Source organism: Crinia signifera, chromosome 8 (assembly GCF_055691185.1).
Source record: "Crinia signifera chromosome 8, ASM5569118v1, whole genome shotgun sequence".
Taxonomy (NCBI): Eukaryota; Metazoa; Chordata; class Amphibia; order Anura; family Myobatrachidae; genus Crinia; species Crinia signifera.
In genome coordinates this window covers 143,640,086-143,667,443 of record NC_139224.1, presented here as the reverse complement: position 1 = coordinate 143,667,443, position 27,358 = coordinate 143,640,086, and the positions used below count along the sequence as shown (strand labels likewise).

Genomic DNA, 27,358 nt, shown 5'->3' with positions numbered 1-27,358 from the left:
TGTCTATCTTCTTGTTGTAGACAAATGGTCCCGCATCCAATTTTTCTTGTATTGCAATCCATTCTGAATAATTAGGCCTGCAGCCTGCAATTTAGATTTGATATTCAGATCATTTAAAGCATATAAGTCCTTGCTATTGAGAGGTTGTAAACACTACGCTAATAGGCACACAGACAGTTGCTACATTTTGAGACACAGTAACAGCATTCTAATGTGTACATGTTACAACTGTCATTTACACAACTTGTTCCTGTCTATATGACATCGGATCACAAGCTCTCATTCATCTCTGGGGTGAGATTTCCCCTTTTAGCCTCTAAGCTCACTGTTTGCTCACATTTCATCACGTTACTTGACTCTGAAAGTAATCAGGGATTTAAGGTCAATAGGGATAATGCCATAAAGTTATTCAAACAAATAGCACTCGTGCGAATAACCTATCACCACGCACAATGTTTGCCATAGACAGCACACTCAGCATTAGAGGAGAGAAAATAATAATTAAAAAAAAAAAAAAAACAATGAAAAAAAAAAACCACAAACACAGTTATGTGTGAACATGCGGTATATTTGGCAACCTTGCACACATACATAGGGAAACGCATCTTGTATCTTCGGAAGTGCATGAATTTTCACATGGCTTAATGTGGTCCTGCAGAAGTGGTGGAACTCATTTATTCTGCCATTAAGTGGAGAGGGACAGTGACAGGGTTTTTTTTTTTGCACCCCCTGCAAACTACAAAATCTGTGCCATACCATCGGGGTTTAAAGACGTTCCCCTACATCGCGACCGACCCGATTTTACATTGGAATCTGCCATCAGGGTGGCTGTACAATGTAAAATGCCCCCCCAGACCCGATTTTTAATTGTATACCCACCATGATGGTTATATAGTATGTCAAATGCCCCCCACCACCATTGTTAGCGCCACACCACGATCAACGTCAACCCAAAGCGAGCGCAGCGAGCTGGCGAGGGGCGGCGGTACGCGTCCTCCGACCTTTTCATACCCCCACTATCCACGTCGGCGTGTAGTTGATTTTATATAGTGTGGCGAGCGCAGCGAGCCCCGCGAGGGGACGCGGAATACATGTGAAGTCATGTGCGTCTGCTCACCACACTATATATATTCAACTCCACGCCGCCGTGGATAGTGGGGGTATTAAAAAGTTGGAGGACGCGTACCGCCCCCCTCACGGCCTCGCTACACTCACTACGCTTCGGGTTTGCATTGATCGTGGAGTTAACAATGGGGGGGCATTTGACATAGTAATTACCCATCAGGGTGGGTATACAATGAAAAATTGGGGCATTTCTCATAGGAACCAGCCATCAGGTTGGCTGTACAATTAAAAAAAATCGGGTCAAATCGGTCGCATCACATCGCATGCAATCTGGTCGCATGCGATGAAACCGATTTTACACACCCGATGTCATACAATCTACATCGGTGGCGCCGTGCTAGGAAACAAGTACCACAAATAATTTGATGGTGTTTATATGCGATTCTTAGGGTCAGTTATGTGGTAAAGGGCAGGATTTGCTTCTGTTTCTACACATTTTATAATTGGCAGCCACCAGCACTGGTTTTGTTCAAAAATAATTAACCATTAATAATTTGAGTTGGTCCTGGACCACCAACCCGCGGCACCCCTGCATGTGTCCCGAGGCACCCCAGGGAGCCACGGCACAAAGTTTGTAAACCACTGGCTTATACACATAATGCCAGCAGAAGTAGCAGCCCTTACACAAAATGTCCTTTTTAAAAAGCCCTTTATGGACATATCGGTCTCTGTCCCTCCAGCAGCTTCCTCTTCTCCTCTTTGGTGGTGATGCCAGAAAGGAAGCCACTGGGACCGGCTTTTCTGTTGGGATTACTGTGCAGGGCTTCTTTAACTAATGACAATTCCTACATATTTCTGTAATAAAATGATGCTAGCTAAAGCACCTGGGATGGATATGTCATGTGTCAGGACGCCCTGCAACTCACGGTATCCGGATGGCTCACAGACAATGTCTAGGTAGACAGTCAATTGGTCAACACCAAAAGGTTGACATCAAACCTCGTGACGTTACGAGCAATCACAGACACTTACAAGTTGCTGGTACACAGAGTGACCAGAATGATATTTCATTCAAAATTGGACCAATATGACTTATCTCAAGAAACAACTCCAGGCTTATTTTGCACCTGGGACAAAACAGGAAGCAATTGAAGGGAGCAAATACACTTATATTTTTGGAAGCAGGTTCGATATTGTCTGTTTTTTTTATATAGCCCACAAATGCTAGACAGCTTTATTATTACACTGCAAATTAGATGTCCACTTGGAGACACCCCTACTAACTCAAGCTGGGTACACACTGGGGCAGATGTATGAACCAGCGTTAAGTACAGGAATGCACGTAACGCTGGTTAACAGGAGGGGGGGGGGGGGGGGCTCGGCAGCAGGGCTGTCCCCTGTAATCCCCCCAGTGTTTGGCAGCCGGGCCAAGTATCAAGTCGCCTAGTTCAGGGCTAGCTTTGTCCTATCCCCACTGCAGGGACAACACTAGCCCTGCTTCTGGCTTGGGGTGCGCTGGAGATCTCGCGGTTTTGGCGAGATCTCGCACATGCCCAAAAAGCCAGCCGGGGGGGGGGGGGGGGGGGGTTGTGCGCATGAGCAGGACGCCGGGAGAGCTGTTAACGCTGGGCATAACGGCTCTCCTTACCGGCTTGGGGGGGGGGGGTGTTAATACATCTGCCTAGAATGGGTGCCCGCTTCTCCACGTTATACAGGAGAACCGGGACTCGTTATTTAAAAAACGTTATAGGCAGATTGATACATCTGCCCCACTATATGATATGCAGCACTGATGATATCGGCAGTACCGCTACACTATCTATCTAGCAGGACCCCTGCCAAACATGCAGTGACTTACAGGAGGGGTTCCTTCATGACCTACAAGGGTAAACATTGTTAATTATATAGTGGGTACACACTAAACGATAGGCACAATAATATGATTTCCAATATTGCTATAATGCATATGATTGGTTAAAAATCGCAGTGGCCCTTATTCAGATCTGATCGCAGTACAAATTTGTTCTCAAAATGGGCAAAACCATGTGCACTGCAGGTGGGTCAGATGTAACATGTGCAGAGAGAGTTAAATTTGGGTGGGGTGTGTTGAAACGAAAATCTAAATTGCAGTGTAAAAATAAAGCAGACAGTATTTACCCTGCACAGAAACAAAATAACTCACACACATCTAACTCTCTTTATACAGGTTACATCTGCCTCACCTGCATTGCACATGGTTTTGACCATTTTGAGATCAAATTTTTACTGCAATCAGATCTGAATAAGGGCCAGTGTAATATTACAATTACCCTAATATAAGGGCAATATATATACTTGCCTACTTTGTCTCTTCTCCAGGAGAAGTCCAAAGAGACACTGCGGGCCACTTCAGGGAGTAGAGCCAGGCTGTCATGTCATTCGGCCCTGCCACAATGGGAAGTTGAGGTTCTACAGGGATTGGGTGAGGCTAAATATTGTGTAATGCGTCATTTAGTCCCATACCCTCCACAAAAATCTGAAAACCCTGCACCTTCTGGGAGTGTAGGCAAAAAACGCAACATAGTCTCACCCAGACACATAGCAAGTTGTTTGCTTTATATGCTAAGAATCAGCACTAATATGGTCAGCAAAACACTATATTTCAGCTCTCCAGCTGCCCGGTTGATATGATAATCTCCAGCTCAAGACAGTGAATAAATTATCAATGGTGTTAACTTGTAGTACTACAAGTTATTCTAGTAAGTATTTACAGTATAAATTGACAAGTACCATATTCCATCTCTGTATTACAATGGTGAGCTGCTCTAATCTGTTTATAGGGTTATGGGATAAAGAGTCGACAGGTTCTAGATTGATAGTCAATAGGTCGACATGCACAAGGTCAATAGACAAAATAAAACGACACAAACAAAAAGGCCAACTTGACTTTTTCTTGGTATCCATCACATGTAGGGAAGCCAATCCCGGGGCATTTTTTCAATCCCGGGATTGAAAAATGCTCAATCCCGGGATTCCCGGGATTGGCTTCCCTAATTTGAAAAAAACGCCCCGGCCACCCTGTACATTCACAGTTCTGCGGGTGCTGGGTGGGCGAGCGTGCAGATATTGCTGGGAGCCAGGTGAGCTGCAGGTATGTCTGCTAGCCGGGTTGCTGGGAGCCGTGTATGTCCGGAGGTCGGGTAGCTGGGCAGGCGGTCGGGTAGCTTGGATGGGTAGCTGGGCGGGCGGGTAGCTGGGCGGGCGTGCACTGTGCTGGACTGATAAGGTGTTTTGAGCCGGGTTGCTGGGCGTGTGGGCGGCTGTGTGGCCTGCGCAGCGTGACAGCTGACCTCATCACGCTGCGCAGGCCGCACGCCGGGTATGGGAGAAGATGGGCAGCGTCTGAGCGAGTGCTCAGACGCTGTCCGGAATTAGACTGCGCATGCGCAGTCTAATCCCGGGATTGGAATCTCCAATCCCGGGATTGAAATCCCGGCATTTTGGGGGCCAAATCCCGGGATCCCGCCAATCCCGTTCCCGGGATTGGCCACCCTAATCACATGACCTCCAAATTAGTGTACCGCTTTGCTCGCCATGTTCCACTTTGTACACTTTACCGGTCACAATCAGAGACGAGCATCTATGTAAAGGATCCGAAAAAATACAAAAAAATCCCCAAAAAGTTATGTCAATGAATTCCTGTGTTGAACATGGCCATCGCCACCTTTTTCTAGGTCGATAAAAACATAGATCTACCAGATAACATCTGGATAATGCAAAGACAGCTTACTGAAAGCTCAGGCAGAAACTGCACAATGACACCGTACAGAAACCAATGGTCCTCGTGGGGGGGGGGAAATGGCAATCCAGTCACTACAAAACCTGAATGTACTATACAGTCTTCATAGTTCAACCCTTTGTGACCCATGGCATGTTTCCGGTGTACCCCGGTAATTGCAATTCATTCTAATTCAATATTTTTATACTCTTATTAATCTGATCGGACAACATTCACAGTATTTTTTTACATTTCTTTTTATTGAAGCAATGCATCATACAATACTTATACACATCAAAATACAAATAAAAATCAGATTATTACACGTTTCAATTGTCTATGTCTGTCTTTCACATTTGCATTACAAAGCAACAAAAGTTACTTCCTATATTAATTTTCTGGTATAACTTGTATGTATTGTTCCAATTGCATTGAATTATATAACAGCAGTATTGTATTCACAGTATTTTCATACATTTAAATGGACAGTGGGATTTGAATGGCAACTGTCATCACAATATAATGTCCATATAAACGTACAAGGGTTAAAGCTCATTTAAAGATCTTGTCCTGCAACACTGAACTGCGTTTCTACATACTGTATGTGCATTTGTGATCTCAATAACGACCTCTCCCGTCCCTTAGTACCAGACCTTTCTGTATCTGGAATAAATGTAGCTGGGAAGGAAATAGAATGTTGGCAAACTGCTTTTAAGTGCCCGTTAGAGGAAGCAAGTACAGAAATAGCATAAGATGACATACGCCTTCACGTCCTAACAGCAGTGGTAACTTGCAACATACTAAAGCAAACTACTATTATAATGTATGGAAAGATCTAAAATGACCTGAAAATAACACCCATGTAAAGGTTGACATGGGCTTTGTTTGTAAGGTTTTGGGGAGTAAATTTTTATCTTGGACCAGTAATTAGTGTACCAAATCATTAGCCATGCTCCAGGCAAGGTGCCTCACTGCACGCGCCACACCTTAACATTCCCATTCGTAGTCTGCGTGGATGGTAAAGTATGAAAAAAGTAAATAAAATTAAAAAAAAACATGAAGGACTGAACATACAAAATATTCTTCTTTTAAGACTTTCTGATAATAGTTAGCTTGCAGAGCTCACCAATCAGTACATTTGCCATTACTTTCCTTCTCTTCCCTATAAAACCCTTTGTCTCTACCTAGAACGCTTTAAGTGGTCGGGATGCCGTCGTTCACTATACAGACACCAGCATCCAGAATACTGCTAGGACACCAGCGCCGGAATCTCAACATCAAATGGAATGCCGGCACCAGAACCCCAACATCTAATAGAATGCCGGTGCCAGAATCCTGGCTGCCGGGATGCTGAACCGCTTAGTAACCATTAGCGTTACAGCATGAGTGTGTGTGTGTGTGTGTGTGTGTGTGGGGGGGGGGGTTAGTCTCTAAAGGGGGCTGCTTAGGGTTAGGCACCTAGAATTGGGGTTTAGGGTTAGGTTTAGATGATGGAATACAGGGGTTAGGGTTAGGCTCTAAAGGATATTTAGGGTGGGACTGAGGGGGGGGGGGGGCAGGGGCGGATTGGGCAGGAAAACCAGCCCGGGAAAATTTTGGAAGCAGCCCTTATGGGGGTGGAGTATGGTGATGGACCGAGTATGACCTCATAACAAGGGGTGTGGTCTTACAGGGAATGCTGTACCCATAAGAAAAACATGAACAAATTTGGAAAATACAGGGCGGTATTCAATGCCACCCTGAGGGGGCTTTGTACAGCGAGGATGGCTTATTTTCAGTGAGGAAAAGCCATCCTCACTGTCCAACCCCCCTCGCCATAATCAATGTTTGGCCAGAATCCTCGCCTTCAAAGGACGGCAAGTGATCCCCTTAAACGGAAAGGTTTGCTGCAAATGGAGCGGGTTTGCTGCATTTTGTGGGGAGCCCCGCTGTTTTGATGGCCACACTTACCGTATGGAAACAGCGAGGTGGAAACGGCCAGTGAAGGGGAGGGAGTTGAATACAAGTGTCTGTGAGTCTCTAAAACACTCCCATCTTGGGGCAATCTGACTATTCTGGGTCTGATTCAAAGGTGCACTATTTATCACAGTGCAACTACATCTTTATGCTAATGCAAATGGTCTTCCTACCGAGACACACAATAGTCGTGGTGGTAATTTGACACTGTCCATAAAAACACGCCTTCAATTGTACCATCGAACATTGCTTCAACCACATGGAGGTGCACAAAGTCCATCTGAACATGGGTGCAACTGCAGCAAGAGATATAGTCGCTGGCTACCACATGCATGCATGTGTCTAGTCTAGCCACCCCCTGTTACCTCTCAGGAGCGCCCACTAAAATTGCCTGTCTCTGCATCCAAATTTGTTCTGTGTCTACCGGTGGAACAATTGGGACGCATGAGAATGCGCAGACAGAAAATATTGTCCACTGCATGCAGAAATTACATAGCATGAGGCTTTCTTGGGAAAAATCTACTAATAGTGGTAAAGTACTACAAATACAAGATGCTAGTAATGTTTACTACACTGTATATATCCTATACACACACACACTTGTTTAAGAAAATTTTAAGATCCTGCTTTTGCCAAATTGTTCCTAATTTTAATAAAACTTTTTGAATTCTGAGTGTGGCACTGAACGCCACTAGGCGTTGCCCCTGTACTTGCTGTTTTCTGGTGGGATGGGCATGGTGGATGGTCTCTACACCCTACACTACTGACCCCTCTATACCCTTCACTACACTACTGACCCCTCTATACCTGCTACTACATTACTGACCACACTACACTACTGACCCCTCTATATCCACCACTACATTAGTGACCCCTCAATACCCTACACTACACTGCTGACCCCTCTATACCCACCACTACACTGCTGACCCCTCTATACCCACCACTACACTAGTGACTCTTCTATACCCTACACTACTGACCCCTTTATACCCACCACTACACTAGTGACTCTTCTATACCCTACACTACTGACCCCTCTATACCCTACACTGCTGACCCCTCTATACCCTACACTGCTGACCCCTCTATACCCACCACTACATCACTGACCAGTCTATACCCTAGACTACATCACTGACCCCTCTATACCCTACACTGCATCACTGACCCCTCTATACCCTACACTGCATCACTGACCCCTCTATACCCTACACTACATCACTAACCCCTCTGTACCCTACACTACATCACCGACCTCTCTATACCCTACACTACATCACTGACCCCTCTATACCCTACACTACATCACTGACCCCTCTATACCCTACACTACATCACTGACCCCTCTATACCCTACACGGCTGATCCCTCCATACCCACCACTACCCTACTGACTGGTTAATAAATCTCCTTGTATATCATTGTCAATATCCTCCTAGTTCACTACAGACAGCCCCTCCCCCACTTCACCATTTGGTATAGACACCTGCAAGCCATAACTCACCTTAAGCTGCTGTGCACTTGTCAGCTCCTCAGTCTTCTGCTCTTTTCTGCTTCAGGAATGTCCACCCAGTGTTCCAACTCTATTATATGGGCAGCGCTGCAGCGTTGCCGACATTTAGAGGTGCGGGACGCCAGGCACCTCACTGCTGTCAATGCTCTCTAATTAGTGGCTGTATGGTCCCTGTCACTCTCCAGTAGCAGCTGCAGAGCTCATGCAGGATAACAATTAACATAACTATTGGGCTAAAGAGGGGTACTAACACCCCGTGGATGATGGATCAGGTACTAGCAGCAGGGGTCAGGACGCGGCAGCTGAACAGCTGCAAAGACCCAGATGACATCGCACTACGCAGGATGAATCAGGGAGCTGCGAGGCAGATGGGGCAGCGCAGAGTCAGTAGTAGCTGCGCGCACAAATTGAAAAGGGGGTGGAGCCGGACAGACCTGGGGATGGAGCCTAGAAGGAGGAGGTAGCTGCACGGCCACAAAATCACAGATAGGCCCGGGGAGGAGAAGGGGAAACAGCCGCTGATATCCTGTTTTAATAGGAGCCGGAGGCCACTCACTACAGCAAAGCACCGCGGGAGGAGCTGCTTGTGGCCGCATATGCGCAGCAGCCCTCCCGCGGCCATTTTGGTTATGGGCAAAGTGCTGCGGCCGCTGCCCGCGGCCCAGCCAGCCCAGGGGGGAGCACCGGCCAGCCCGTTTTTAATTAGTTTTGGGCCGGCCCACCGGGAAATAGCCCGGTTTCCCGGCGGGCCAATCCGCCCCTGGGGGGGGGGTAAAGTTGGACTGCAGGAATGCAGGAAGGGAGGGGTTAGATTGGGGGGTGGGGGGTGGGGGCTAGAGGGAGGTAAGTATAATTACCTGACCCCTGTTGGGATTGCCTCCTTCAGGAGGTTGGCGTTGGTATTCTGACCGATGGTCATCTGTATGTATGCCATTCTGAGTCAGTCTCATTGAGGTGTGACCAGAGATTATCTTGAAGTATTTATAGGTGTCCCAATGCCTTGCAATTATCTAGAACTCTATCATTCCCATGCATCTCTGTATATGGGAGACCGGCATGACAGGAAAGAAAAAACTAGTCATGCACTATAGAGCCTGCAGTTACAGAACAGTAATGGGCAACAGGAGGCAGCCGTGCATTTGCTTACAGCCCCCAGAACTAGGTCCCCAACATGGCTTAGTCTCTGCTTCATAATCATAAAGTATAGAACCAGGACTAATATGATGGAAGCTGGTGTCTTCCTCCTGTGAACAATGCAGCCCAGAGTGTATTCTACCAAAGGAGGAAGCAGGGGAACAATTCCCTCCCAAGTCCCTTCTTCCTCTGCAGGCTTAGGACTGAATGATAAGGTAAGAGTGAGATGCATGCAGGGGTAGGAATAGTCAACATACCAGCCAACAATAATATGAAATTAAGGGATGGTGGTAAGTAGCCATGATATTCATGACTGTACAGGTCCGGGTTAGGGATAGATACTGAAAAAAAAAAAAAAAAACCTTTCTTTTAAAATTTACAGGTCAACACTATGACCGTATTGACATAACGTGTATGTCCACATTTTGTACCACTCCACTACGGTGGTATGTCTAAATGGGGTGATATACCAGTCTCCAAGAGAGGAGGGTGAGTCACTGTTGGCCCTGGTCTGGTTGACACACCACCCACCTGCCCCATAAGATGGGAGAGTAAGTCACTCCGAGCCCTGGGTTGAACTGCTTGGGGCCATGAAATAAAAAGGTTATCACGTACTCAATCCACAATCCTGGGGCCGAAACAAAAAAATGGCCCAGGATTGGTCTATCTACCTGGAAAATAACAGCACAGGAGTAGACTTACACGATGGTCAAAGTGGGCCAAATAGTGGCACTGTGCCGTACTGACACTTTGCCTATTTCTTTAATTGTAATAGTATCAAACTTCGTTCACCAACACTGGCTACGCTGCCAATGCAATCACAGAGTTCATGTATGTGAAATCAGTAACCCCGGTGACTGAGGGATACACTAGCCAGCAGTGAAAATGCTTCCGAAACAAAAACAGTTATTTCTAGTTAATTTGAGCATGGGAAATACGAATATGGCACTTAAAATGCTGAGTTAGTTCTATGTTCTGAGATATAACCATATTTCATTAAATGCTAGAGAATTTGAGGGATTTCGAAAAACACTACGGATTTTTTAAATAAATTGTAGGTTGGCAATCCTTAGTACAGGTATCCTGAGTTATTGTCAGCCATATTTTGTTACTCAATATATATGTTAGTCATATATGTCACTCAAAAGTGATGAGCATGGTGAGAGATTCCACCAAGATAGTTCAACTATGGAACGAAGATATCAGGGTAAATGTGATGTTTCCATGCTTGCAGACTACTGTTGGACGGTGACAAGAGATGATCCAGAACAAGAGTACAAACGACAAGCAAAATGAAAATCGCACTCATAAATAGGTCGTCATACGAAATAGCAAGGCTTGTTATCTTATTTTCTGCTAATGTACCTGTACATAGATTGAATTAAAACAATTGCTACTTCTGTTGTGTACAGATATCATATTAATATAATATTGGTTTTTACTACAGAAGTACCTAAAAGAAGCAAATAAAAAGTTGTTTTTTTGTTGGCTAGTGTAACCAGAGTCATCAAAGTCAACTTTAAAATGACTAGGACCAATGAGAACTGGAATTAATACGTCTTTTTATTAGGTGTGACAGTGTCCTGCTTATAGTGATCAATGTGTATGACCAGTTATAGGAGTGTGACCTGAATAGAATGACCGGTATGTGATACCAATGATTACAGGTGGATCGTAGCATTTCTCCAAACTTGCTCTTTGAGTGGCCACCATTGAAACCTGTGCACAAAGCCAATATAGACTACAAAAGAGATCAGCAGCAATAATCTTTAGTTACAATAGAATGCAGCAAGGCAACGGCTATGGACAGGAAAATAGGATTTTGGGTACCTACCGGTAAATCCTTTTCTCGTAGTCCATATGGGATACTGGGTTCACCACTATGGGGATTGAGACCTCCGCAGGAGAGACAGGCACATAAAAGAACTTTCAGTGTGGGTGCACTGGCTCCTCCCCTCAATCTCCCTCCACTAGTCAGTTAATGCAAAAACTGTGCCGAAGGAGAGCATGTGAGGAGTATGTGATAATGTATTGTGGCGAGATTCATCCAGCACACCCAAACGAACAAAAGACATATAAAAGGTGATTCCTAACAACTTCAGAGGACACCTGTAACTAGAAACAAGTCTATAGACATATTCATCCTATAGAGAACAAGGCAATAAGCCTAACAATGAAGTAGGATCTGACAGCAGAAAAGCTGCACCGAGGCGGGCTCCCAGTATCCCATATGGACTACGAGAAAAGGATTTACCGGTAGGTACCCAAAATCCTATTTTCTCTACCGTCCAATGGGATACTGGGTTCACTACTATGGGGAGGTCCCAAAGCTACCAGAACGGGCGGGAACGTGCGGAGTCTGCTGTAGAACCGCATTCCCGAACTGGGAATCCTCCCTGGCCAGGGTGTCAAACTTGTAGATTTTCACAAATGTGTGTTGCCCTGACCAAGTTGCGGCCCTGCAGAGTTGCATTGCCGACACCCCTCGAGCAGCTGCCCAAGAGGTACCTACAGATCTGGTTGAATGAGCCTTTACTGAAAAAGGAAGCGATAAACCAGCTGATGCATAAGCCTGTTGGATAGTACATCTTATCCACCTGGCAATGGTACGCGTTGAAGCAGGTAAACCTTTCTTTTGCGCATCATAAAGCACGAAAAGGCTGTCCGTCTTCCGGATCCTAGCTGTGCGCTTGACATACCCCTTAAGGGTGAGGACCACATCCAAGGAATTTGGTATATCCGGGTGTGCCGCGCTAGAAGGGACCACAATAGGTTGGTTTAGGTGGAACCCTGACACCACCTTTGGAAGGAATTGTGGTCTGGTCCTGAGCTCCGCCCTATCGTTGTAGAATACAAGGTAAGGGCTCCGACATGATAAGGCCCCAAGCTCGGACACCCTCCTGGCCGAAGCTAGAGCCAGCAGAACAACAGTCTTCCAAGTGAGGTGTCGCAGCTCAGACTCCTCCAGTGGAACAAACCGGGCTGATTTTAAGAAAGTAAGAACCACTTTCAAATCCCATGGTGCAGTGGGAGGCACAAAGAGGGGCTGGATCCTCAGCACCCCCTGTAAGAAGGTCTGCACTTCCGGCAAGGCCACAATCTTTCTCTGGAAAAACACAGACAGCGCGGAGATTTGGACCTTTAAGGAACCCAATCTGAGTCCCTTATCCAAACCAGCCTGAAGGAAGCGTAGCAGGTTGTTTAAACGAAAACTGGCCGGAGGCAAGTCATTCTTCTCGCACCAGGCAATATATCTTCGCCATATTAGATGATAGTGAGAAGCCGTCACTGGTTTCCTGGCTTTGATCATTGTATTGACGACAGAGGGATGGAGACCCTTGTGGACTAAGATCTGCCGCTCAACCTCCAGGCCGTTAAACGTAGCCGCTGTAAGTCCTGAAAGACGAACGGGCCCTGGAGGAGCAGGTCTTTCTTAGGGGCAGATGCCACGGGTCTTCCACTAGCATGGCCTGAATGTCCCCGTACCAGGCCCTTCTTGGCCAATCTGGTGCCACCAGTATGGCCTCCGTCCCCTGATGCCGGAGCCGCTTTAGCACCCGAGCCAACAATGGGAGAGGTGGGAACAGGTACACCAATTCCCAGGTCCAGGTGAGAGCGTCCACCGCTATCGCCCCTGGGTCTCTGGTCCGTGCACAGTACATCGCTACCTTGTGGTTCAGTCGTGAAGCCATCAGGTCGATCTGAGGGAGCCCCCACAGATCCACTATGGCATCGAACACTTGAGTGTGAAGGCCCCACTCTCCCGGGTGAAGATCGTGACGACTCAGGAAGTCCGCCTCCCAATTGTCGACCCCCGGGATAAAAATGGCCGACAGGGCATGGACATTCTGTTCCGCCCAAGCCAGAATCTTTGATACTTCTCTCATGCAAGGCATGCTCTTGGTACCACCCTGCCGATTTATATAGGCCACAGTGGTGGCATTGTCCGACTGGACCTGGATCGCCTTGCCCTGTAACAATGGAGCTGCCTGTAACAGGGCATAGTAGACCGCCCGCAACTCCAGCTTGTTGATATGAAGGCCTGACTCCAGTGGAGACCATCGACCCTGGAGGCGGACTCCCTGTGTCACCGCCCCTCAGGCTGGAGTCCGTGGTTACCAGAATCCAGTCCTGGATCTGGAACCGTCTGCCTGCCAACAGATTGGATGAATCTAGCCACCACTGTAGCGAGATCCTGGTTCTTGCTGCAAGTCCAATCCTTCTGCGCATCTGCAGGGGGGAGCCGGACCACTTTGTCAGAATATCCAATTGAAGGACCCTGGGATGGAAACGGCCAAATTGTATTGCTTCGAATGAAGCCACCATCTTGCCTAGAAGCCGGAGGCAAAGATGGATCTGTACCAGAGGAGACTGTAGGACCTCCCTGACCAGCTGTTGTATTGCACTGACCTTTTCCATCGGCAGAAAAACTCTTTGTTCCGATGTATCCAGGATCATGCCCAAGAAAACCATCCTCTGGGTCGGAACCAGCGATGATTTGGACATGTTCAGGATCCACCCGTGGTCTCTTAGCACTTGTATGGACAGATTGAGAGCACTGCTCAAAGCCTCTGCCGACCCTGCCTTTATTAGCAGGTCGTCCAGGTATGGCACGACATTCACCCTTCGAAGCCTGAGTAGTGACATCATTTCCGCCATTACCTTTGTGAAAACCCGCGGGGCAGTCGACAGGCCGAAAGGCAAGGCCCGGAATTGGTAATGGTCGTTCCCCAAGGCAAACCTGAGATAGATTTGGTGTGGGGGCCAGATAGGGATGTGTAAATAGGCGTCTTTGACGTCTATAGAGGCCAAGAACTCCCCTCTTTCTAAACTGGCGATCACAGAGCGCAAGGACTCCATCCTGAACTTGAACACACGCAGGAAGGGGTTCAGTGATTTTAGATTCAGGATGGGCCTTACAGAGCCGTCTGGCTTCGGTACCAGGAATAAGTTGGAATAATATCCCTGGCCCTGCTCCGTGCTTGGCACCGGTACAATTACCTGAGACTGAAGCAGCCTGGTAATGGCCCCCTGAAGGAGAACCTGATCCTCCTGGGATGCTGGAAGGGCCGACCTGAAGTATTTTCTGGGAGGGGGTTTGTCGAATTCCAGCCTGTAACCTAGAGAAATGAGACCCCTGGCCCAGGAATCCAGACCAGAGGTGTCCCACACATGGCTGAAATGCAACAATCGCGCTCCCACCGCGAGAGAGTCTCGTGGCGGGAAAACCCTGTCATGCTGAGGGCTTAGAGGAAGCCGCGGCATTGGGACGGTCCTGGGTGCTGGAGGAGTTAGGCTTCCTAAACTTGCCTCTCGTGCCTCTGTTGGCATTGGAGGCGCCCCTAGCTTTGGGGCGAAACCTGTTCCCACGAAAGGACTGCTGAGAAGCACCTGTGAAGGTACGCTTTGCTACTGTGGGAGCTGATGGAAGGAAGGTAGATTTTCCTGCCGTGGCTTTGGAAATCCAACCGTATAATTAACTTCCAAAAAGCCATTCTCCTGTGAAGGGAATACCCTCCACACTCTTTTTAGAGTCCACATCCGCAGACCACTGACATAGCCACAGGGCCTGTCTGGCTGAAACCGCCATGGCTGAATTGCGTGCGTTTATTGCGCCCAATTCCTTTTGCGCCTCGCACAGGATCTTAGCGGTATCCTGAATGTGACGCAGGCTGTCGCCTATCTGGGCCAGAGTCATGTCACCTAAAAACCCTTCCTGAATCTGGGTTGACCGGGTATGAATGGCATTAGCCATCCAGCAGCTGGCTAGAACTGGGCGCTGGGAGGCCCCACTAGCCGTGTATACGGACTTGAGGGTAGCTTCCAGCCTCCTGTCCGCCCCGTCCTTAAGGGTAACAAAACCTTTTTAGAAAGGCGGGAGACAGATGAGTCCACTACCGGTGGCTCCTCCCACTTCTTCCTGCCCAAAGGTTCAAAGGGATAAGCATTAGTGAACCGCTTTGAAAGAGTAAACCTCTTATCAGGGTTCTGCCATGCAGCCCTGAAAACAGTTTCTAACTCCGCCTGCTCAGGGAAGTATACTGGCTGCTTCCTCTGAGTCATGAAGAAAGGATCTCCTTCTGCGGATGCCTCCACAGGGAGATCTAAAACATCCCTGATGGCCCTGATAAGCGGTTCAGGACCATGCAGTACTGCCTCAGGGACTGGTTCCTGCAGAACCTGCTCCTCACCCTCCTCCAGTATGTCCTCATCATCATCATCTGAATCAGGGGCCATCGCAGCAGCCGGCCTTTTTTGAGGCTGTGCGGTAGGAGGAGGTACATTAAGAGTATGAAGAATATCCACCCTGGCAGCTAACATGGACAATTCCCTCTGAACCCTCTGCGTTTGCTGAGTGTTAGTGGAAAGCTGTGAGGCCACAGAATCCAACAATGTCTTTATGTTGGAGGCCCAAACAGGCTCCTGCTCGTCAGCCTGAGATGGCCCCACAAGCTGTGGGGGCACCCCACTGATCTGAGTGTCAGCACTACTGGGCTGTGGCGACATACAAGCCTCACAAGTGACTTGGGACTGTGATTTAGGCACAAACTTGGTGCTACACACCATACAAGTAAACTTTTTCACCATGATGAGACAGTACTACAGTGTACAGCAGTACAACTCAACCCCCACGCAGTCACACACGTGCACACACCACACTGGATGTTAAAACAGACTATGTGCTTCTTTATGTGTGTCTGTAACTAATCAGTGGGGGAAAAACAGAGCGATTGAGGAACCAAGTGCACCCCTAACCTGAACTCACAGATCTGGGTGAGCTGGTAATGCTAAACACAGTGATATAAACAACACAGTGTCTAAAATAAGCCAGATAGCGCAGCAGCGCTAAATCGCTATAAAACCTGCTGTCTCTGCCGTGCTGCAAGGACCCGGATCCACCACGCCAGTGAGGAGCCCTCTTTAATGGAGTCTGGCAGCGTGGGAAGAAGCAGGAAGTGACAGCGCGCGCCCAGCAGAGCTTGGTCCCGCTCTGAGTGAAGCCCCGCCCCCCTGTACACGGAGCTGGCGCTTACATACGTTTATACTGACATATAATAAAAGGTATAATATTATATACATATACCCTGAGGGGTGTCCCTGGTGGTCCAGCGGCAGCACCCCTATGCCAGTTACCAGACGCGGGGTTCACGCGGTCCTTGCTAGAAAGCCGCCATTACTGCCCGTCGTCTTGCCGCACCAGAAATGGCTGCGGGGTCCCCTTGTGGGACCCCCAGCCTGTACTCACCACTTGAAGTCTTCAGACCTGTCAGGGGGTGTGCGGCAGCTAGGAGGCTTGCTCGCCACAGCGCAATGCTGTGCGGTGACAAGCCCCACACAGGACCGAATTGTCCTGTAGCAGGGTCAGCTCTGCACCTGAAGAGGTCGGGGACTGACCCTTCCCCTGACACCCACGAAGCAGGACAGCTGCGTGGTCACCACAGCGCCCCAAAATAACAAACTTTGAAAATAAATGTAGAAAAACTCTGGAGCATCCAGAAGCACTGCCTCTCCTGAGGCACATTTTTCAAAACTGACTAGTGGAGGGAGATTGAGGGGAGGAGCCAGTGCACCCACACTGAAAGTTCTTTTATGTGCCTGTCTCTCCTGCGGAGGTCTCAATCCCCATAGTAGTGAACCCAGTATCCCATTGGACGGTAGAGAAATAATGCATTACTGTAAATGCAAGCGGTAATAAGACTGACCTACAGTAGAATGATTGAAAACGAGTATAAGACATCTGTGCAGAACTACCAACATCACCGGCTAAGGGAAATATGCTAATGTTATGCTATGTCAAAGGTCAACCGCAGGACAAAATATGGTCCTGGAAGGGTCTTTAATATGAAGACACAATACACCTACTGTACATGAATGCTATTTTTTGCTCCCTAAAGCAACACAATTTGTGCTGCAAACCTTGAAAGCAATGCCATCATTTTGTTTAATTACCAGAAATGTTGATGCACAGTGAAGCATGACTACTGAGCGGGGACATCACATAGTGCTGCCTTGCGTGTATATGGAGTTCTCAGCATCATAAGCCAGTTGGCCATTAAATTAATACTGATAAATAATGGCAATCTCTACTTTGGGTAGATATAATCCTTTACAAGAGGAGTAAAAGAACATAGTGTGGGTATGGAAATCCTCTTGCAACATAATACTTAAGGCCCATAGACACTGAGCGTTTTTCTTTGGGGTGGATGACTTTCCATTAGCAGGATGCTATGGAAAGCTGTCCACTCCCTTGCTCCTCTGCTGGTAATAACACCAGATTATTAGCAGCAGCTGCTAGCGATGTGGGAGCGAGCATCAGCACTCACCGATCATCGCTGCCCTGTACACTTTCCAGTTTGAGCGGCTTTCAGCTGAAAAATCACCCAGTGTGTATGGGGCTTTACTTATATTCTAGTGGCAATTATATAAAAATGTGTACACTGTTGCTCAAGTTGCAGCAAACAGCCCTTCTCAGCAGCTAGAGGGCAGTGATTAATTTGAAGTGTGATATTTGTACAGTAGTGTGCCACTAGAGGGGCATACACACTGGTTTTTTTTCCAGTGTGTATGGACAGCGATGAGTAAGCAGTGGTCTGATGCAGTGGCCGTGGCTGATGCAGGCTCTCACGCCATATGGCACACAGAAGCCAGGTGTATGAGGACACATCTCTAGTTGTCATTACAGGCGTGGCTAGGGGCCTAATTCAGACATGATCACAATTCTTTTCTCAGAAATGAGCAAAACCATGTTACACTGCAGGTGGGGCAGAGAGATAGATTTGGGTGGGGTTTGTTCAAACTAAAATAGCTCACCCAAACTTAACTCTACACATTACATCAGCCTCATCTGCAGTGCAGCATGCTTTTGCCCATTTTGAGAAAAAAAAAAAATTCCTGGTATCAAGTCTGAATAAGGTCCTAGGCACAGAAAGCAGGTAAACAGGTAGCAAGCAAAAGCAGCCTTTTTCACTGCCTGCATTAAGACCGAATATATATAAAAAAAAAAAATGCGCATATAAATATAAAAACTAAAGAATCCCTACACTTGGTAGTGGCCACGTGGCTAATTTGCCTTTTTTGAGCTTCCATGATAGAGGAGAACCTGATCACAGACAGATGCACTTACAAGTATAATTGTGTTCACACAGAACTACATTTTCTGATAGGAAACGGTTACTGTGCTGTATTTTTATATGACTCGAATTACAGCCTGTGGTGAAATAATACCGCTCATTTCACAGCAGGTTCTAAGTAGCTGAGAACCAATACAGACATTAAAGTTCTCCCCGCAATTGTGGGATATCTGCGAGCAGCGCTGAACCCGTGAATACACAGTACAAGCCTCTGAAGACCACAATTACTGCCTTACTGTCAGAACTACATAGCACTGCTCATGTAACCTCTCCCCGGAGCAGAGGCTCAGACATAATCAGTTCGAGATTCCCCTTTCAAGACTCGCACGATAATCACTTCTAGGGGAGAGATTCCGATTTTACAACAACACTACAAATTTATATCTTCAAAAGGCGATAAAGGAAAAGCAACGTGATGAGAAAACGAGGAAGAAAACTGTAGGACTATCTTCTAAGTGGCAGCAGGATGTCAGAGAATGAATGTTCAGGAAAGGGTTGTGCACTCCTTCCCTGGCAAAGCCTGCAGATATTCCTAGTCTGACCTCACCAGCAACAACAACAGGATCACACCTAGTACCCATGTCTCCACAGCCCAGGACATAGCAGCAGCAGTCTCCACAGCAATAACCAGTAGCGTAGCCTCACTCATAAACAGCCATCTCAGACAAAGAGATGAGAAATGATTAGTGCCAGTGAGGCCCTGGGGTCACCTCCTAATATATTAGCAGTTATTTATCTAGAACACAAGTGCTTTACATAGAATATTTAGTCAGCCATTCATAGCAGCCCCTGCCTGAGAGGAGCTTACACTCTATAGTCCCTATCACATGTACACTAAAGTGCTTTTTTTTGTGTGGGAGAAACCAATTTAACTAACATTTTTGGAGTGTGGGAACCCACGCAAACAAGGGAAGAACATATAAACTCCACACAGTTAACAACCTGGTAATAAACTGAACTCCTGACATCAGCAGGGCTCAGCCAAATGCTAACTACTACTGTATGTCAGCGTTCCGCCTTCCATAACAGTCAGTGCGGTGGCGTGATACCGCAAATTAACCAAGGCATTGGATTCCATTCCCACCAAGGCGCTGTGTGTAGTTTATATGTTCTCAACCCATTTCCCCCACAGAAAGGAGGGTTAGTTGCCTTCTGACAAAACTAGACTCAAGTGTGTAGATGTGAGTACATGTGATAGGGAGTATATATTGTAATGCTTGGTACACACTACACGATGTGTACCCGGTCAAGCGGACATATTGCATCATGGGTACACACCAGAACATGGACACATTGCTCATTCTTTCATCATACTGCATGGCCAACATGCCATGCAGCCACGGGCACCCAAATGTTGGGCATCCACACGGAGTGTGTAACAGACTTAAGTTCCACTGGGGCAGGGACAGATGCATAATATTTGCACTATATAAATAATGGTTAATAAATAAATATATATGTATGTATGTATATGTCTAGTGCCCATGTGTAGTGTTCATTCTAGCACCCTGCTCCTTGTAAAATTCCTTGTAGCTCCTCCTTCCTGCCTGGGGTGTCGCTGTCTGCTGTGGTACAAGAACAGACTGGTTTGTATTTCAATGTTGAGATACAAACCAGGCTGTTGTAGAAACACCACAGCAGAGAGTGACACCCCAGGCATGGAGGAGGAACTGCAAGGATTTTTAAAGGAGCAGGGTGCTAGAATGAAGACTATACGTGTAACCGAAACTCTGCCAACTGCTGACACAAAGTGAAACTACATCTCTTTATCTTTCACACATACAGAAACACAGGCAATCACAAGGTAGCAGACTAGCTTTTGAAGCTTTTGCTTAAAAGCAGGCTTAGCTAGTCATCTATCTCTAGTGTCCGTGCGGCTCAGAAAACCGGCGTCTGTTGGCAGCAAGTCAAACTACATCCAATAGCTTTCAAAGCATTTGCTTAGAGTGGGCTTACACTGCCATCTGTTGGCAGCAAGTGAAACTACATCCAATAGCTTTCAAAGCATTTGCTTTGAGTGGGCTTACTAATAATATATGAATGCTAGAACAGAATGAATCTATGGCGACTGGCCTGCAGTATTTCAGGTCTACTCTAAAGGGTAACCGGCAATATTTAGGCATAAAGAAACAAATTGCATGCATCTAAATATTAATGGGTTTTGGTATATATGGTCAACATACACTGGGTCGACATGGACAGGTCAATACAAGCGAAAGGCTGTCTTTGTCTGTCAACGTGGACATCGTATAAGTGAACCGTTGTGCTCGGCAACTATTTTTTTCTCCCTCTATGCCCACTGGGATGGTAAAAGTATAAACAAGTTGTTTAAAAAAAAAAGTCTGTCAACCATGTTAATGTTAACTTTTTGCATGTGTCAACGTTGACCATTCTTAGGTGTCAACCATTATTGGTCGACCTAGATATCATTGCCAGATACCTTACTAATGAACCCGCTCCTTTACAGCAGTTATTAAAAATATTTTCCCACACCTTTCTTACCCAAATGTACACAATTATACAACTAAAGCAGGCGGAACAGGCAACAAATCTTCCTTAAATGTACACTCGGTTCCTGTATTTATAGAATCATTTCTATGAGAACATTATGAAAAAGGAAATACAATGCAATAATAACGCAATATACAAGGCACATAACAGAAAATGTTGGAGACTTAGTTGTGTTCCGCTACAAAGATATTTACAATGAAGGGGGGGGTGTTTGAATTAAAATTGTGCTTTGCAATGGGCACCTGTTGGAGCGATTCAATTATTCAGCTCATCAGTGCAACTGCGTTACTTCACTACTTATTACAATTATATACAAATATATCACAAATTAAGCGCCCCAGTTTGCACACCCAAAATTACACTTTGGGAGCTCAAATAGCAGAGTTGTCACAGCTTTTTGGGGCATGAATTGAGAAGGAAGTGAGCAGAAATCATTCAGTCATACCCAGCTGCCAAACTACTCAATAGCTGCTGTCGGGAGCCGTGACTTCAGGTGCCCAAACAACTGAAGTACCCCCCTATGGGCCATTTCCAAAGCACAAGTGGGGCTGGGGCACAGAGAGTACAACACTGCAGGCATATGTATGATTACAGACATGTAACACTTAATCATGACAGGCAGTGCAGAACATGGGCAAACAAGGGGCATCCAATGTCCAGTAAGGGCTTTCATGAAGTTGGTGGTTCATGCAGCAATTCTATCCATACACACCTGTATGGTACATATATACTGCTGATGCAGGGGCATCTACATTTCAACATGTAACCTTGCTACCAAAACTGCATCAATTTAGGGCGTGTTGACGGCCAATGGAACTATTTAAGATACATGCCTCCTGTCTCCCCCCTACACTCACCTGTGTGATATAAATGTGCACAGAGAGGTGGGAGAGTCCACCTGCCACCACGGTCAATGGAATAAATATTTCGGTTTTATAGTTCAGATTAGCCTCCTACTATATAAATTATTGTGGGAACCCTGGCATATTTATTACATGTTGCAATCAGGCTTGTATATTGTTGTGACAGCACGGGGTTGGTAGAGGTCAAGTCTCATGCAGTTCCTTTAATGGAACCCATTTTGCACCTGCATGTTGCACTTTCAGAACCACATTACCAGCTGCTATCATAAAATACCTCACACAAATAAAATTACCATTCCTCATACAGAGGGGTTCCGGAGGACTCAGCGGGTACTCTCCCTCGTGGGGGGCCACGACCCCCATAGAGGGATAATAAAATAGGTGGCAAACGCAGTGAGCTATTGTGGCGAGAACAGCGAGCACATACCCATACAGGGATGGACAGGGAAGCACTCTACTATCTCCACAGTCAATTGCTGCTGGAATCCGGAATTCCACGGTGCAGACTACTTTGGTTTTTTAACCAATCCCCACTCAGGTCACATCTAGCCCTGTGTCTGTACAAATTACTGCTCTTACATAAAAGTTCCACTCATTCCTCAGAAACATATATAGGCTCTGGCCAAGAATGAAATACACGGACAGAGAAGCCATTTTGACCTTAGTAAATTACCCATCACAATGGGGGGGATGCAATGGAGTCTGAGGTCGCTAGATGTGCGTGATGCTGGCCAATCGCAGGTGTTTTTTTAGAGGGGCAATCATTTACAAGGAAAATCCTTGCCTTGTAAAAGATTGCCCCCATTAAAAAAAATTCAGAGATCGACAAGTAACCCGCACGTGCGGTGACCTCAGACTCCATTACATCTCGCCCTATCAATAATCAGTATGCTCCATTTTAGAACAACCATCTCCCTGCACATTTACTACACGCACACTAATGTTCAGACCACAATAACCATTCTGAATATTGCATATCTACAAGAATCTTTGTATACACAATGGGTCTGATTCATTGGTGTACGATAATGCTGCATGAAATGCGACTGTGGACTTGAATGTACGTACATGCCAGGACTGGATTAGAGATTACCACTGAAGCCCTCACACTGACTCCCTGAGTGAGTTCATAGTCACTTAAGATGGCTGCAAAAACGAATCAGAGACGCGATTCCCGTGTACAGGGTTGCCGTTAGCAGCGGATACACAACACTGAAAACAGTCCTTGCATAACCGCGGTTTTGCCGCCACAAACAGCTTCTTCCTGTCAACCAATTGTGAAGGAATCGTCAATGAATCAGTAATCGCAAGTCAACTGAAACGCAGGTGCATTGCAACAGGGACACATGCGCAGATCACCGATAATCATTACATTGCAAAAACAAATCGACATAGCATACGAGTATGAATCAGGCCCAGGGTTTAGGAGACTCTGTAAAAGAATGTTGCTGTACTAGACACTAAATGCCAGGCCCTTTCCATGATGTGGTTTCGCTCATACAAAGCTTTGTAGGACTCATTTATGTAAGAGTGAGTGAGCAGAAAGGTCAGGATTGTTTAGACATTGCAGCAAAGAAAATAATGAGCAGTTATCATCTAAAGTCCTAAACACAGCAACTCTGCACACATTGTAAGTTACTAGAATATCAAAAACCGGTCACCTAGACCAGAGGTTCTCAAATGTTCTTGAATCATGGCGCCCTAGAGCTGTGGTCATCAAATCACACAAACAGTGTAGGTTTTCTGGATACCAGGCTTAGGCACAGGTGACTTAATTTTTACCTCAGGCAGCTTGATTATATCATCTGGATAGCCAGAAAACCTGGACTGTTGATGTGCCTTGAGGACCACTGCCCTAGAGTATCAGCGTTTTTTCACAGCACCCCTAAGATAAAAAAAAAATGGAGTACATTGTGCCTACTTGTCAGTTATGTGGTAGTGTGCAGTTGTGCTTCTGATTGTGCACTAGTTTTGTTTATTACTTTGACCCTATATAAATTTGATTTGGTCTTGAACCACCAACCCGAGGCACCCATGCAAGAGCCTTGTGGCACCCCATGGTGCCTAGGCACACAGTTTGGGAACTACGGACCAAAACACAATAAAGGCAGCCATTTTGTGAACAAACTATTAAAGCAGACTTAGTTCTCCACTTTATTCCTCAAAAGGCCATAACAAAACATGTTTTCTGAATTTCTTTAATCATGCACAGGTGTGTTAATCCATTGGGTTTGGTCAGTAATTATCCAACCCGTTTCTAAACACAGAAGTCCTGAAATGAGGAACTGTTAGGGGGTACTGGAGGACCGGAGTTGAGAACACTGCGATAGAGGGGGAGATGTATTATAGTGGCACAGCTCACGCCACTATGGTTCTTCTGGCTTCTGACCTCTTGTGATCACTGACCGCACCACAGCTGAACAGCCAAGTGCTAATGTGCTGTGTCCTACCTACCTCGAGGCCAGCTCCACTGGGCATGCACAACATCTCACAAGCATCGCGAGATCTCACCTGAGCAGATCAGACCACAGTAGCAGCCGCAGGTCTGAACACATATTGGCAGGTAACCTCTAGATCACGGGTTTCAAACACAAGGCCCGCGGGCCAAATGCGGCCCGCCAGACCTCGTCATGTGGCCCGCGCAGCCGCCGCCACCCACCCCCGCCTGGCGCAGATTACATTACTGCGGGAAGCCATCACAGTGTGAGTGTCACATAACATTCAGTGACACTCACATGACGACTCGAGACTGAGAAACATACCTAACAACGTGAGGAAGCCGGGTGACACAGTCACTCATCCGCGGCACTCGCTAGGAGGAGGAGGGAGGCAGGACAGTGGACACAGACTTGTTAGTGTCACTGTGTGACGTGTCCGACTCCTCCTCCTGCGGGCAGCAGCTACTGCGCTGCCATGTGTGACACACGCCTGCCTGACAGCAGTGCCAGTGACACTGTGACGTGCATGTTGCTGCGGCTGTCAGACTTGGACACCGGTACGGCGGTGAGCTGCCTCCTGCCTGTGGTGCCGTGCAGCAGTGGCATCAGTTGGTTCAGTATATTTACTGTAAGTTCGGCAGTGGGGTGGGCACAGTTGTGTTGTCTCTTGTTGTCCAGACCAGTCTGTCCAGTCCAGAGTCCGTGGCCGGGCAGGCAGAGAGCCAGGCCAGCAGCACACAGCCGCAGCCTGAGCCCACAAACCTGCAGTGCGGCTGCCTGTGTCCAGGGTCATTATCATTATCTGTCCCACTGTCACCACCAGTCCAGAACTCTAGCGAGAGTCCTGCGAACCCAGAGGCCCAGGTCACCTGCTGGGCGATCTGACGTCACGTCACTGTGCCCTGTCCCAGGCCCCCAGCCAATCTCCCTGCTAGTTATTACTTACATTATTACAAAAAAACAGTAATAATTGAATGCAGTGACAATAATTTATGATAATAAAGAGTGGACACATAGTCCTACAGATACAACCGGCCCTTTGAGGGTGACCAAACTGCTGATGCGGCCCCCGATGAATTTGAGTTTGACACCCCTGCTCTAGATGATTGTCACCATTAGATGTTGGCAGATACTGTAGAGATCAGCGATTTTTCTCTACGTTCTCTGCTTTCATACATACTGAGGCTCCTTAAAAGTGTCAAAGAGCTGGTTATAAACACATTTAGCACTTACCAGCTCTTCATAAATGTCCCCTACATGGTCTTATTCCTGCAGCAAAAGGGCGTCCCATCCAGCATGTTGTGCTCTCCCCCAGGCTGGCTTTCTCCAGCCCTCACAATAGTAGATGAAGCCTATAACTGGGACAGGACACTGAAGACTAATCTGCATGTGTAGCCACATTCACCTAATCCCAAGTCTCAGGCTTTACAAATCAGTTGTGCCATTAGGGGCCTGTGCATTAATAAATGTGTCTTTTCTGCGATTATTATCAGTTCATATAATGACAGACTTTAATTTATGACTAAAGTATCCCCTCTATGTACGCAGATTTCTCAGCGACAGCATTTGTCACGTTACACGGCGGCCACATTGGAGGAGTCTTTCACATTTTCAGAACACTTCAGCCCAGAATATTAGTATTAAGTTTCTGCATCATTTTATGGAAAGAGGCCTTGCTCAGTCTGCCGCATAATCTACTATATTTTGCCAATTCCTCTCTGACAAAAGTAAAAATAAATAAATATACTAATCCTAAATACTTATTACACTATGGGGGGTATCCAATTATTCACAGTAAATTACAGTGGGTAATTGCTTCACTGGGGGCTATCCAATTAGCCCCAATAAGCTGGACTAATCAAGCATCCAAAACCAAGGGTAACATTCTATGGGATGCGATTATCGTTTTTTTGCGGTAATTAGACCACAAAATGGCGATATCGCATTTCCCATTAAATCGTTTATTTAATGGGATGCGCACAGGGGCTGAAATCGCATATTATGTGCGTTAAGGTCTGGTGAATAAAAATGCGAGATTAATTCGCATTTTTATCGCATCCAGATGTTTTCGCACAGAAAAGTATACAAGTCACTTATTTAATGCTATGCGCATTTGCACATCGCATTTTTTAAGTGACTAATTATCGCACTTATTTCAGACCTGGGTCTGTTAGGCGAATTAGCCAGAACCCTGCACAGATCGCAATGTTCTGTGCAGGGTTCTGCTGTAAAAAATAATAGAAATGGTTAAAAAATAAAAAAAACGAGCGCGGGGTCCCCCGCCCGAGTATAACCAGCCCCGGGCTCACTGAGCCGGTGCTGGTGACATAAAATCAGGGTCCCCGACAAATAGGGGTCCCCTTGATTTTATGAAACCAGCACCGGGCTCAAGGTCCGGCGCTGGTTCCCAAAATACGGGGGACAAAGTGACTAGGGGTCCCCCGTATTTTAAGAACCAGCACCGGACACAACCAGCCAGCAGGGTAATGCCACAGCCGGGGGGAGACTTTTTATACAAGTACCCCCGGCCAAAGCATTAACCCCCTGGCTGGTCAGCATGGGCAGGGGTCCTGGGGAAGTGGGGACCCCCCCAATGAAGGGGTCCCCCCCCTCCAGGACTTACCAGCCCATGCTGATAGTCCGGGGCTGTCCCCGATGCCCCTGGGCATCGGGCTGATGATTTGTGTAAAAAAAAGAATGAAAACTATTGTTTTACACTGGCGAACTATGAGTCCCAGCAAGCCTACCCCGCATGCTGGGACTTGGGAAACCACAAGTCCCAGCATGCGGGGCATTAAAGGGCCCGCTGGCACTTGTAGTTCTGCAGTGAAAAAAATAGTGCACAAAATCACACTGACACCCTGTAAAATAAAACTTTAATACACACAAAACACACATCCGCGCATCCAGAGCTGAGATGTTACTTCCTCGGCGTCTGTATTCAGAATGATTTCTGGCCAATCAGGAGTCGACTTTCTCGGCTCCTG

General features: G+C 46.8%; 1 protein-coding gene across 3 annotated transcripts in view; it reads right to left on the bottom strand.

Annotated features, from left to right (window-relative positions):
* The window catches only part of RABGAP1L (RAB GTPase activating protein 1 like), a 419,353-nt gene that overhangs the window by 293,417 nt on the left and 98,578 nt on the right, over nt 1-27,358 (bottom strand). The window lies entirely within an intron of this gene.